The sequence below is a fragment of the Anomaloglossus baeobatrachus genome, chromosome 11 (genome assembly GCF_048569485.1).
Source record: "Anomaloglossus baeobatrachus isolate aAnoBae1 chromosome 11, aAnoBae1.hap1, whole genome shotgun sequence".
In the NCBI taxonomy this organism is placed as follows: domain Eukaryota; kingdom Metazoa; phylum Chordata; class Amphibia; order Anura; family Aromobatidae; genus Anomaloglossus; species Anomaloglossus baeobatrachus.
Window position 1 is genome coordinate 76,001,687 of NC_134363.1, and position 13,720 is coordinate 76,015,406.

Sequence of the window (13,720 nt, forward strand, 5' to 3'; positions counted from 1 at the left end):
GGATTACCTTCATATTATGCTTCTAACCAGCTTTAGCGCATATACAATTGAAAAATGGTTCATTCTTGGGTCTTGGGTGCAATTTCCAGATACCTGAAGGTGCCTCGTTCATTTGTACAAACAGTTATATGCAAGTACAAGCAAGATGGGAATGTCCAGCTATCATACCGCTCAGGAAAGAGACGGGCATGTGCATGTCAACCCAAGAACATAAGCAAAAGACCTTGTGAAGATGCTGGCGGAAGCTGGTGTCATTATCCCTAGTGAAATGAGTACTGTATCAGCATGGGCTGAAAGACCACTCTGCCAGGAAGAAGCCATTGCTCCAAAAGATACATAAAAACTCCAGATTGATGTTTGCAAATGCACACAGGAACACAGACGTTAATTTTTGGAGACATGACCTGTGGTCTAACGAAACTAAAATTGAACTATTTGGCCATAATAACCATCATTACTAGGGATGATCGAATACTTCCATTATTTGGCTTTGCGAATATTTTCCGAATGCCTCGCCGCTATTCGACTATTCGCGAATATTCGATGCACAATGTAAGTCTATGGGAAACCCGAATAACAACTATTCGGTACTATTCGGGCTTCTCATAGACTTACATTGCGCATCGAATAGTCGAATAGCGGCGAGGTATTCGGAAAATATTCGCAAAGCTGAATAGTATAAGTATTCGATCATCCCTAATCGTTACAATTGGAGGAAAAAGGGAGAAGCTTTGAAGCTTAAGAACACCATCCCAACTATGAAACATGGGGTTGGCAGTATCATGTTGTAGGGTTTTCTTGCTGCAGGAGGGACTGGTGCACTTCACAAATTAGATGGCATCATGAGCAATGAAAATTATGTGGCAATACAGAAGCAACATCTCAAGACATCAGTCAGGAACTTAAAGCTTGGGTGGGAATGGGTCTTCCAAATGGACAATGACCCGACGCATACTGCCAAACTGATTACAAAGTGGCTTATGGATAACAAAGTCAATGTTTTGGAGTGGGCATCACAAAGCCCTGATCTTAATCCTATTGAAAATTTATGGGCAATGCTGAAAAGGCCGGTGCGAGCAAGGTGACCTACAAACATGACTCAGTCCAACAAGTTCTGTCAAAAGGAATGGGCCCAAACGCCTACCAACCATTGTGAGAAGCTTGTGGAAGGAGATCCAAAACGTTTGACCCAAGTCATACAGTTTAAGGGCAATGGTACCAAATACTAATGAAATGTATGCAGAAAGTAATAAAAATGTCTTAAAACATTCTCTCTCTCTCTCTCTGTCTCTCGCTCTCTCTCTCTCATTATTCTGGCATTTGGCAAATATAAATAATATTAGTTTCTAATTGACCTAAAACAGGAAAAGTTTATTCTGATTTCATGTCAGAAAGTGAGAAAAACCTCCCGATGTGTTTTTATAGAGAGTGGAGGGAAATTTCTGCTTTCAACTGTATGTATAAAAAAGCATGTTTACTGTGTGATAGCAGCAAAACATTAAAAACTATAAATCTGGATTCGCTATAATTGCACCGACCCTCAGACTAATTGCATCTGATCACTAATACTGCACTGTAAGCCATGCTAAAAGTAAAAATAAGAATTATTCTTGAACTGCTGTCCGCTTGATCATAAAAAACAAAAATCATAAAGTAGTTAAAAGATGGGGATATACACTGAGAAATTAACACCTCAATAAAAAAAATTACCCACATATAAATAAGCACTAGAACACCAGTTACATAGTTACACAGTTACTTAGGTTGAAAAAAAGACCTAGGTCCATCTAGTTCAACCTTCCTCCAGCAGTTCTACATTTGGTCACTAAGTCATTTATAACCAACAATGTTGTGTGTAGTGAGGAAATCATCCAGCCCTTTTATAAAAGCTGTTATAGTATCTGCCATTACTACCTCTTGTGGTAGGGCATTCCACAGTCTGACTGCTCTAACTGTAAAGAACCCTTTCCTATTTAGCTGTCAGAATCGCTTTTCTTCCACTCGCAGTGAGTGCCCCCTGGTCCTTAGTATTGTCTTTGGAAGAAATAAGTCATGTGCCAGTCCTTTATATTGACCACACATGTATTTATACATATAAATGAGATCTCCTCTGAGACGTCTTTTTTCTAAGCTAAACATATCTAACTTTTTCAACCTGTCATCATATGGGAGTGTAATGAAATTCTAACAAATAACAAACAGAAAAAATATAATACAAAAATTCTCTGCACATGCAGTTAAATGAGTGGAACTCTTTAGAAAAATGTGGGCCGTAACTTTACATCCTAAGCCACCATAGTGTAATCCTCGCCGACTGTTGTGGGCAGCCGGCAGTGATCCGCGCACATGAAAGCTAATTTGTACAGCTGACATGTGTGCCTTGCAGGCACAAGTGGATCCGCGATCCACCCGTGTGACGCCCTGACAAAACCAGGTAGTCACACAGTCTAGGCCCCTGCACAACACCTCTTCCACACAGGGTTAAATCAGCCGATCTGAAACCCTAGTCACCCCCTCAGGGTAGGACAGACACACCAGTGGGCGAGACCAGGCGGATTAAGAACGCCCACCTAGGGGTCTGGAGAACTTGGGGTGGGAGAACAGTGAGTTTGAGCCTAGTTCAAGTTGAGTGAAGGTGGAACTCAGGCTGTCAAGGTCTGAAGCTCAAGCTGACAGGCGTCGGGGTTGGAGCCCCGGCATGCTGGCTAGGTGGCAGACGGTGATCAGTGGCAGGAGGAGACGGGAAGACAGCTACCGGAGATCCAGGGTGGACCGGGACAGGGTTGTAGCCCGCCGGTACCGACACCGGAGAACCGACCTGGAAACAGTGCACACAAGGGGGTACTTGGACCCTGAAGCCAGGACCGGCACCAACGGCCTAGCTAATTAACCAATTGATGACAGGATTTTAGGTCCTGTCCCAACCTAAGTCCCGAAAAGTAGACAACCACCCACAGAGAGGGATAGGGCATCCGCCAGGGCCCGGTAGATCCCACGGATCAGCGTCTGACGGGCACGGCTTCCAACCAAAAGGACCAGGAGTGGACTCCCGTGTTACACACAGGGAAGTCCGTCACAGAAAATACAAAGTGCAGAGGAAAGAAACATTGATCACCAGCCCGGGTGTGGGACCAGATACCACCCGTCTGCGGAGGCCGGCCACCATCACCTTGGTTTACCAAAAGAACTGTGTGTTTATTGACTCCACACATCAGAGCAACCTCATCCAGCACCAGGACAACCGAACTGTAAGTGTGCTGATCTCTGCAACCCTGCACAACACTGGGCCCCAGGGCATCCATCCCTACCCACAGAGGGGTTAACATCCAGCTGCCATCACATCTTCCCCGGGCATCCCATAACAGCAGTGGTGGTGCTACACTTCACCACACACCGTGGGTGGCGTCACAGACAGTTTATAGCAAATCCCGTACTATTACATCCCTTTGTTTTTTCGAAGTGTCCGCGCGACCCCCGGGTGCGGTAGAGACCCTCGAGCCATACCGCAGATCCGGATACGAGCAGCACCGGCTGCTGGCACCTGTTAACCTCTTAAATGGAGCTGTCAAAATAAGACAGCCATTTAAATGCCGATCGTGGTAAATCTTTACTCACGCGGCTCCCTTAGTGGCACAGTGACGTGATCACTGTGAGCCGATGGTTGTCATGGTAGCACAAGGTCATGTGATGACTCCTGTAGCTATCATAACTCACTTCCTGTTTCTCCCGGCCGAGTGCTGCAAGTGACAAGAGGTGAGTATTTCTGGTGATCACAACTGTGTAACTGTGACCAAAAGAAATTGACCAGCGATAAGACTGCTGATCCTTATAGTCCACTAGGAGGACCAGTAAAGTATAAAAAAAAAAAAAAAGTTTACATTTTTTTTTTAAAAATCTAATAGTTCAAATCACCTCCCCTTTTGCCCCACTGAAAATTAAATGGTAAAAAAAAATAATAACCACATATTTGGTATCGCCGCATTGAGAAATGACTGATCTAGCAAAATATAAAATAAATCAATCTGATCGGTAAATGGCGAAGCAGCAAAAAAATTCCAAATGCCAAAGTTAAGTTTTTTGGTCGCCGCAAATATTGCGCAAAATGCAATAACAGGCGATCAAAAAGTAGCATCTGCGCAGAAGTAGTACCATTAAAAATGTTAACTTGAGATGCAAAGATAAGCCATCATTGAGCCATAGATCCCGAAAAATGAGAATGCTATGGGTCGCGGAAAATTGCGCCACTATTTTTCGACAAACTTCTGACAAACAAACAAGCCCTCACATGGCAAGATTGATGGAAAAATAAAAAAGTTACGGCTCTCGGAAGAAGGGGAGGAAAAAACAAACAAACGAAAAACAGAAATTGGCCAGGGGTGAAGGGGTTAAATGAGGCATCTAAAATGACCACTAGAGGTCCTCATAGGAAAAAGAATGAAAGCACAGCAGGAATTTACAGTTGATATTAACGGTAAATACAAAAAAATAATTGTGCGCTGCCCATAGATACGTAAAGTCTCATAAGTGAAAATATTAGGAACGGGGACAATATGGAATAACACAAAATAGAATAAGGTGCAATATCAGAAGCAATCAGAAGTCCTAAATGAAAAATCAAGGAAAAGAAAAAATATATTTTTCATAAAGAAGGATATTGCACATTGTCCATGGCAATGTCCCAAAAATAAATAAGTGGGTGAAAAAAAAATAATTTTAATTGTGTCTTATATCTACTATCAATGGGAAAATCCTCTTGTGCTGTGATTCCTTCTCCTCTGAGGCCCTCTAGTGGTCAATTTAGATACTGCATTGAGATTATATATATATATATATATATATATATATATATATATATATATATATATATATATATATATACATACATACATACATACATACATACATACATACATACATACATACATACATACATACATACATACATACATACATATATATATATATATATATATATATATATATATATATATATATATATATATATATATATATATATATATATATATCAACATGCAAGGTGGGCCAGCTGTCCTCCGAACTCTGGATAAAATATACCTGCTCTCTCTTTGTTGCACAGACCAGGACTGGGAACAAATCCAACAATGTAGAAAATCAACGAGGAAAGGTCCAGCAGGAATGGAGACTTCAGGTATTGTAATTAAAATCCAAAATTTATTGGAAATGGATTAAAATTTTTTCCAAAGCTTGAGACCGTGAAGAAGGCGGCACTTAGTCTGTTCAGCGTGATGTCTGCACCTTGCTATTGAACTCTGGAAACTTTTTTAATCCATTTGCAATAAATTTTGGATTTTAATTACAATACCTGAAGTCTCCATTCCTGCTGGACCTTTCCACATTAATTATATATATATATATATATATATATATATATATATAATTTTTCTAAAGAGTTCGATTAACTTGACTGCACTTGCAGAGAATTTTTTGTATTATATTTTTTCTGTTCTTTATTTGTTATAATTTCATTACACTGATGTTCTTGTGATTATTTCTATGTCGGCAATTTTTTGATTGACGTGTTAATTTCTCAGTGTATATCCCAATCATTTTAACTATTTTATATTTTTCTATTATTTTTTTGTTTTAATAAAGATTAAAATATCTAATTTTGGCTGAATACTCATAGTATTTATAGCTTTTCTGGCTTTCATGAGTTTGCCCTATCAGTACAGCCATTTATGGGTTTTCACAGTTCTGTTCATGCCTAAAAAGATGGACACTGGCGAAACTGATGCCATACAGAGTCCAAAGTGTATCCCATCTGTCTCATCATAGTGAGTAATTCCATCAGGGGTTTTGTCTGAATTGCATTTTTGGAGGATTTACATGGAAACCGCAATGTAAGTGCTCAGTGTAGAACACAGAATGTGATCCCAGCCTTATACTGAAAGCCATTAAACAATGTTCTGTACCCCTAAGTGTTACAAATAAAACCCCTAACTTATACCGTATAAAAGCAGCTCTGAGGTCCGTCATCTGTAACTGGAAATATCAGGGAATTCCCACTTTACTGGTTGAACAAAGACTCTGGAAGAGAGACAACTGTCATCCCCCACGCAAATAAAATCTAGTGAAATCTGTGCTCCCAAATCCAAACCCTCACTCCTTCTAAGCCCCCTGTGAAGTAAACGCAATTACTCATTCTGTGCTGGGCATAATGTATGGGCACTAGGCAGGCATGTTTGCAATTCTCCAGAAATAAATCACTGCGTAAATGTTACAAAATAATCACTGCTGCAGTAGATTAATTCTTCGAGAGGTGCAATTTCTACAATAGGGTCACTTTTGGTGGTTTCTGCTATTCTGTCACCTTAGCGGTTCCACAAATGTCACCCGAAAAATATTCTAGCAAAATCTGTGCTCCAATAGCCAAATAGCTAGTTCCTTCTCAGCCCTGACGTGTGGCCAAACTGTAGTTTCTGACAACATGTAGGGCATCATCATGGTTTGGAGAAATTGCACAACAAATTGTTGGGTCCCGTTTCACCTTTTAACCCTTGTGTAACTGATAATTTTGTAGGTAATAAAAAAATACATTTTTAGCATTAAAATGTTATATTTCCACGTGCCAATGTTATAAAATTCTGTTAGGCAGCTGTGAGTTCAATACTCACTACACCCCTAAATGAATTCCATAAGCAGTGAAGCTGTAGGTTAAAAATTCTCAGCACACCACTAGATGAACTCCTTGAGGTGTCTAGTTTCCAAAATGGGCTCACTTGTGGGGAGTGTCTTCTGTTTTGACATGTCATGTGCCCTCCAAATGCAACATGGCACCTGCAATATATTCCAGGCAAATTTACACTCCAAAAATCAAATAGTGCTTTTTCCCTTCCAAGTCCTGCCATGTGCTCAAACAGCAGTTTTTGTCCACACAGGGGGTATCATCACATTTGAGAGACATTGCATAACACATTATAGGGTCTGGGTTTTTTTTACCTATTATTTATTGTGAAAATTACAAATTTTAGGAAAAAGTTACATTTTCATGAAAAAATTAAAATTTTCAATATGATGGCCTAATATTATCAAAGTCTGTGTAGCACCTTTCGGTAACTTAAAATGCTCACTATACCCTTAGATAAAATCCTTGAGAAGTGTAGTTTCTAAAATGTGGTTATGTGGCGCCCCTGAGACTTCAGTCGCCACAGAGGTACTGCACCTTATCCAGACGTGTGGTATTCCATCCTGGGTAAGGGGGAGGTCAATATTGGTTCACAGAAAAGCACAACACCAGTACGGGCACTGATACAGGGTTCAGTGAGCGAGTGCGCAAGGCAGGAGGGCGAAACAAGCACAGAGACGACCAGGAAAGAGTACACTTTAGAAAGGTGCACCGGACTCGACCTCCAAACTACCCGAAATTGGCTGGAGCCCATCACAGTGAATCACGGCACTCCAAAGGTGGTCCCTGGTGTGTGTAACCGGCTACAGTGAGTAAAACCTTGAAACTGCATCCCTGTGTCCCTCCGTTATTTGCCTGCACCGCCATCATAGACTACTACTACTACTCCCCTTATCCTCCCTGGGCCCAGCTCTACCCGTGGAGAGCTCTACCATCCAAGCTGCGTCACCATCAGCCCCAGAGGTCCCCATGTTGTAGCGGCAGCACCAAACTTGCCTCATACCACAGGTGGCGTCACAAATAACTCCCATTATCTCCTACATCTTTATTAAACAACACCGCTGTGGTCACGGAGCCAGGCCTGGCAACCGTGGTACCCCAGCCGCAGAACCGCGGCCCGGTAATGAGTCGCTCCAGGCCCGCGTCAGTTACTTGTGGGGTTTTCTGCTCTTTAAGCACCATAGAGGCCTTGCAAATACAACATGGTGCCCAAAATCTATTTCAGCAAAATTTGTTTTCCAAAATGTAAATGGTGCTTCTTCCCTTCCGAGCCCTTCTGTTTGTTCAAATAGAAATTTTTACTACATGTGCGATATCACCGCACTCATAAGAAAGTGGGTAGCAAACTGTGCGTCTACTTTTACTTGTTATTGAAGCAGAGGCAAAGGTATCACTTCTAGGTAGAATTCAATTATGGTACTGGCTCAATGCCTACCAGGACTCTGCCATGTTCCAGCACACAGTCTCTCTCTCGCAGCCCGGAACCTCGCTTCTATCCCAACTACCATTCTCGAACACTTCTCAGGTGACGTCTCCTCTGTCAATCTCTCACTCTCTCAGGAGATCTGACTTCACCTGTTCCTGCCCTAAGCTCTTCTCCTACTATTTCTTGTCTTCCCACACTTTTTGGGCAGGGTTAGTCCAACTACACAGTTCAGAAGGGAGTGCTGACTAGTGTTGGCTAGTCCACAAAAACACAGAACATGGGGAGCACATCTCTTAAAGTTAAAGCAGGCTTATCCATTCGTAGGTGTGACACCCCTACATTATCTCTTGCAAAAGGGAGAAATATGACGCTAAAGCACATAAACCGTACATAGAAAAATTAAAATGATCAACAAGACTACCTAATGTTATCAAATTTTGCAGAGGTGTATCTAGGCTTTCCAACACCTGGGGCAAGAGATCAGTTTGGCGCCTCTCCCATGTGACCAATCATTCATGTGTGGTTTGCTTACTTACAGTCACATGATGGTGAGCTGCTCTTAATAATTCTCTCAATGTTCAATGAGAAATGTAGGAAGAAAAGCTAGTTGTCACATGCAAGTATGAAAATCACATATGAGTGGAGAGGCCATGTGATGACTGCTGGAATCACCGAGCAGAGCTGAATCCTGACAGTGAATATATTACATGCTTCTAGAAATGGGCTACAGTGCTTAATTTTATAAGTAAAGGGATTGTCCAGGTTTAAGATGAAAATCTGCAGTCCCTCTATGTGCCACTCTATGTGACTGCTGACTTCTAAATTCTTACAGTGAGCACACTGTACGCTGTCAGAATTCTCTGGTGCTGGCGGTGAGAGTGGGAGGTCACAAAACCGCACGTATGTGACTTACATACATGTGGTCACGTGCCGACTAGACATGTATAGCCTTGCTCAATGAAAATGAATTGAGTGAGGCTGGACACGTCAAATCAGAATGTGGCCAGAAATATAAAAATCACATACTTGTGCTCACATGACTGTTCATTCTCACCATTGGCACTGGAGAATCCTAAACGTGCGCAGAGCGCAATGTGAAAATTCAGAAGCTTGCAGTCACCTAGAATATTTGCAGACTTTCATCTCAAATCTGGGCAAGCCTTATAAAATCAAGCAATGTAGCCCAATTAAAGTAAACCCAAGTAAAGGGTTGTCCAGTCTTACATTTTATGAATTGTTACTTGTATACAGGATCAGAACTAATAACAGCACCAGAACCACCATAGGTACAGAAATACATAATTAGGACCCCCATCAGTACAGAAACCCAGACTCACAACCAATAGGTACAGAAATTCATCACCAGAACCACCAGCAGTACAGAAATTCATAATTTTAACCCCATCAGAAACACAAATCAAAGCCCTCATCAGTACAGAAATAAATCAACAGACCCGTATGGTATATCAATTGTAATGTCAGGTCAGACCCATATACAAATGTATTGCATGAACCTACAACTTCCAGTACATCCTTAACCCTTTCATCCCGGGGCGATTTTCTGTTTTTTATTTTGTTTTTTTTTGTCCCCTACTTCCTTGAACCCTAGTTTTTTTATTTTTCTGTGAATCTTGCCATATGAGGGCTTATTTTTTGCCGGACGAGCTTTACTTTTTCTTTTGAAAGAAATCACTGAAAAATGGAAACAAAATTCTAAATGCGGTGAAATTGCAAAAAAAGTGCAATTGCATGATTGTTTTTAGGATATTTTATTCACCTCGTTCACTATGTCCATATGATACCTCACGTTGGTACAAGTTCGTAGATACCAAACATGTATATTTTTACTTTTATCTAAGGGGTTAATTGAAATACAAGAATGACACAAGTATTTTAGGAGTGATACCTTTATAGGCTAACCAGAAAAATTATATTAGCAAGCTTTCAGAGCATCAAGGCTCCTTCTTCAGGCAAATTACAAATGAATTACTGAGACCAAATCACAACATTTAAATGAATGTTACAACAGGACATGGGAAAGATGATGCCTCCTAAAGATAAGCTAAGGAAATCAAATTAATGTTTTTGTTAGAAATGTAGATGAGTTGGAAGTGGTCTGTTCAGATCACTTCTGAAGTTCTGGTGGAGGTGTGAAGTGTGTCCATGTAGTTTGTCATAAAACCAGGTGTTAAATTGAGTCCTTTTGTTAAGGATCCAAACATCCTGATTGCAAGATTGGATCACAGTCCCATGACACTTGGCTCTCGCTGGCAGCACAACCTAAGCTGAGAGTCATTAGTATATTGCATCCAATACTCTTGCATGGGAAGCAATGCGCAAGTGGGACTGAGGCCTAATTTTAGTATAATTTTTTATAATTTGTTATAGTATAATTATCATTTTTATAATATAATTTATTTTTTTAATTAATAGAATTTTATTTATAATTTTTAGTATAATTCTGCCATCTTGAAATGTTGTAGACTTCATTCTCTAATGATATACCAAATCTGTTAATTTTCCTAACCTATAATACAGTGCCTACAAGTAGTATTCAACCCCCTGCAGATTTAGCAGGTTTACACATTCGGAATTAACTTGGCATTGTGACATTTGGACTGTAGATCAGCCTGGAAGTGTGAAATGCACTGCAGCAAAAAAGAATGTTATTTCTTTTTTTATTTTTTTTTTAAATTGTGAAAAGTTTATTCAGAGGGTCATTTATTATTCAACACCTCAATCCACCAGAATTCTGTTTGGTTCCCCTAAAGTATTAAGAAGTATTTCAGGCACAAAGATCAATGAGCTTCACATGTTTGGATTAATTATCTCTTTTTCCAGCCTTTTCTGACTAATTAAGACCCTCCCCAAACTTGTGAACAGCACTCATACTTGGTCAACATGGGAAAGACAAAGGAGCATTCCAAGGACATCAGAGACAAGATCGTGGCGGGTCACAAGGCTGGCAAGGGGTACAAAACCCTTTCCAAGGAGTTGGGCCTACCTGTCTCCACTGTTGGGAGCATCATCCGGAAGTGGAAGGCTTATGGAACTACTGTTAGCCTTCCACTGCCAGGACAGCCTTTGAAAGAGTCAAGGCTAACCCAAGGACAACAAGGAAGGAGCTCCAGGAAGATCTCATGGCAGTGGGGATATTGGTTTCAGTCAATACCATAAGTAACGTACTCCACCGCAATGGTCTCCGTTCCAGACGAGCCCGTAAGGTACCTTTACTTTCAAAGCGTCATGTCAAGGCTCGTCTACAGTTTGCTCATGATCACTTGGAGGACTCTGAGACAGACTGGTTCAAGGTTCTCTGGTCTGATGAGACCAAGATCGAGATCTTTGGTGCCAACCACACACGTGACGTTTGAAGACTGGATGGCACTGCATACGACCCCAAGAATACCATCCCTACAGTCAAGCATGGTGGTGGCAGCATCATGTTGTGGGGCTGTTTCTCAGCCAAGGGGCCTGGCCATCTGGTCCGCATCCATGGGAAGATGGATAGCACGGCCTACCTGGAGATTTTGGCCAAGAACCTCCGCTCCTCCATCAAGGATCTTAAGATGCGTCGTCATTTCATCTTCCAACAAGACAACGACCCAAAGCAAACAGCCAAGAAAACCAAGGCCTGGTTCAAGAGGGAAAAAATCAAGGTGTTGCAGTGGCCTAGTCAGTCTCCTGAACTTAACCCAATTGAAAACTTGTGGAAGGAGCTCAAGATTAAAGTCCACATGAGACACCCAAAGAACCTAGATAACTTGGAGAAGATCTGCATGGAGGAGTGGGCCAAGATAACTCCAGAGACCTGTGCCGGCCTGATCAGGTCTTATAAAAGACGATTATTAGCTGTAATTGCAAACAAGGGTTATTCCACAAAATACTAAACCTAGGGGTTGAATAATAATTGACCCACACTTTTATGTTGAAAATTTATTAAAATTTAACTGAGCAACATAACTTGTTGGTTTGTAAGATTTATGCATCTGTTAATAAATCCTGCTCTTGTTTGAAGTTTGCAGGCTCTAACTTATTTGCATCTTATCAAACCTGCTAAATCTGCAGGGGGTTGAATACTACTTGTAGGCACTGTATCACAGTATACCATAGCAATCAGTAATACCCATATCATTATAATCATTGGAGTATTAATATCATTGATGTTTAGAATAATAAAACAATACTGGATAATAATACATGTTATATACGTAATATCTTTCATATGATATAACATCCTTATTTGTAATTTCCTTATCAACCCATAGGTGTCAATGTGTTTAGATGTAACTAAGGTAGTGTTTTAATGTTTATTACTCAAATTGTATTTATTTTATAAATATTTATTAATAACCTACTAATATAAAGATTTTTTTTAATTATAAACCAGAATGAATGAATATATCAGTGAATGAAATGTTTTTTTCAGAGAATTGAAACCTTTCCTTTTAAATGGTTTGATTTCATCATTAATCATATTTAATAAAATAATATTCTTATACTAGTCAGCATTCTATTAAATATTGATGTGTTCTCTCAATTAATATATTAAGAAATAATTAGAATAATATAAAATTTAGAATAAAAATAACATTTTTGAATAAAAATAAGAATAAAAATAGGGGGTAAGTTCAAACCTGGATATTAGTAATGCAGCTGATGTGATTTATTTGGACTTTGCAAAGGCATTTGATACTGTCCCACATAATAGTCTTATACTAAAGCTCCAGAAGCAAGGACTAGGGGACACAATATGCAACTGGGTAAGGAATTGGCTAAAAGATAGGAAACAAAGAGTAGTCATAAATGGTACATTCTCTAAATGGGCTATAGTCAGCAGTGGGGTGCCGCAGGGATCTGTACTTGGACCGATTCTTTTTACTCTCTTTATTAATGACCTTGTGGATGGGATTGATAGTAAAGTGTCAGTCTTTGCCGATGACACCAAACTATGTAGGATATTAAAAACTGACCTGGATAGTACAATATTACAAAAAAATCTGGATAAGATGTCAGAATGGGCAGATACTTGGCAAATGAGATTTAATGTTGATAAATGTAAAATAATGCACCTAGGACGGAGTAATCCTATAGCTGCGTATACATTAAATGGAAGTAAACTCGGGACTACAGAACAGGAGAAGGACTTGGGTATTCTCATTACAAATAAGCTGAGCAGCAGCACTCAATGTCAAGCAGCAGCTGCTAAAGCAAACAAGATTTTAGGGTGTATAAAAAGAGAGATTAGATCCCGTGATCCCAACGTATTGTTACCCCTCTATAAATCACTTGTAAGGCCACATCTGGAATATGGGATTCAGTTTTGGGCTCCACATTTTAAAAAGGACATTCAGAAGTTAGAGTCAGTTCAAAGGCGGGCAACTAGACTATTACAAGGAATGGAGGCCTCCCATATGATGACAGGTTAAAAAAGTTAGATATGTTTAGCTTAGAAAAAAGACGTCTCAGAGGAGATCTCATTTATATGTATAAATACATGTGTGGTCAATATAAAGGACTGGCACATGACTTATTTCTTCCGAAAACAATACTAAGGACCAGGGGGCACTCACTGCGAATGGAAGAAAAGCGATTCCGACACCTAAATAGGAAAGGGTTCTTTACCG